This window comes from Tupaia chinensis, unplaced genomic scaffold (genome assembly GCF_000334495.1).
Source record: "Tupaia chinensis unplaced genomic scaffold, TupChi_1.0 Scaffold139943_1, whole genome shotgun sequence".
Taxonomy (NCBI): domain Eukaryota; kingdom Metazoa; phylum Chordata; class Mammalia; order Scandentia; family Tupaiidae; genus Tupaia; species Tupaia belangeri.
In genome coordinates this window covers 422,224-423,921 of record NW_006199822.1, presented here as the reverse complement: position 1 = coordinate 423,921, position 1,698 = coordinate 422,224, and the positions used below count along the sequence as shown (strand labels likewise).

Below are 1,698 nucleotides of genomic sequence, written 5' to 3'. Positions count from 1 at the left end.
CCATGGTAGGAATATTTACTCTGTTGAAACCAGCAAATGCTGCAAATCAGCCCTTGATTTATTGTTTTGTTGACTAGCTAGACTTAAGAGATGGAGAAAATATTAAGAATGCAAATTAAGCTTAAAAGTATGTCATGTCAGGGCCAGTAGGCGGCATGGTGGTTAAGGTGCTAGACTCCCACATGGCTGACTGTGTTTCAAATCTTGAACCTGGCAGCTTCCAAATTACTCTGGGCACATATACATTCATACCCAAAAGTCTAGGAGGAGAATGGAGGAGAAAGGATTGCAGTGCGGCCATCCCCCCAGGGCGTAATTTCTCACTTTCCCTCTCACTGTCTCTTTCCATGTCTTTCCTCTCCAGCAAACACTCATGTTCTATGGAAAACCCCTTCAAAGTCATAAACAAAAAACCTATGTCTTGTCTATAGCTGTTATATTGTGAATAGCACATAAATTTGAAAAAATATCCTTCCAGCACTTTAAAATTACTATCTCATTCAGCAAAGACATCACCCACATCATTGAGGAATACATACCATTCTGACATATGTCTTTGCTTTTCATTTTTGTTTTACTCATTAATGTAAATGAAAATATCAACCACTATTCGTGTCAAAACTATACTTGTTCACAACTTGCAACCTCGAATGGGTATGGCCATAAGAGTTGGTCAAAAATTGGCAAAATTCTTTCAAGGGGAGCTTCCAGTGAGCCTGGATATTATATCCTGCATCAATGCTGTGTCGCGCTCAAAACCGAGTGAGCTCCGGAGGTGTCCGGCAGCGTTCCAGTGTATGCAGTGGTAACCTCATTAGCCCGCCAAGATGGTGATGCAAGTGGCCAAAAGAGCAAACATTTGACTTCCATATGAAGTAAATTATTATATATGAGAAATTTGCCATACAAAAATCACAGCTAAGAGATGTATGGTATAGTTGGGAAATACAGAGCTATTCACCAAATCAGAGTGGGGAACACACATGAAACTACTAGAAGAACGGCTTACGTAGTGTGGGAAGACATCTTTGATGCCGAGAATGCATGTGATCAGGAACCAGCAGTTAGTGTAATGGCTATGTCGCTGGACTCCCACGTAGTCAACCGCGGTTCGTGTCCCGGACCCGGTGGCTTAAAACTCACGCCGGGTGCGTGTGCATGCGTGCCCAAGATCCCGAGAGGAGAATGGAGGAGAAGGGATTGCAGCGTGACCATCCCCCTGGGGGGTGATTTCTCACTTTCTGTCTCTATGTCTCTCTCTATCTGTCTGGCGAGCGCACGCACCCTATAGTGAAAATCTCTCCAAAAAAAAAAAAAAAAGAATGCATGTGATCACCTATTAGGATTCAACGATTGTAGCAGAAACTTAGTGGTTTTGTGCTATAATGCCAACAGGGCATTACAGACGATGGACATGAAGAAGGAGGAACAGCTAAAGCTTCTCAAGGAAGAATGTGGCATCAACACAGATTCACCAAATAAATGTTTTTTTTTCTATTTTCATTTTGGACCAAAACCCATGAATGACCACCTTCACCACCCCCCTTTTTAAAAATCTTTTTAATTAATACAGTATATTGTGATTTCTTCTTTGAGATTTAAAATGTCCTTTGTGAAACTATGATGCTTAGTAGAACATAATATGCTAATAAACTCATAGCTTTTGGGAAAAAAAAAGACAAAAAACAAACAGGGACC

General features: G+C 41.1%; 1 pseudogene; it reads left to right on the top strand.

Annotated features, from left to right (window-relative positions):
- The first annotated feature begins 827 nt into the window (after positions 1–827).
- LOC102473088 (splicing factor 3B subunit 6 pseudogene) overlaps positions 828–1,698 on the top strand; it is a 1,689-nt pseudogene continuing 818 nt past the window's right edge.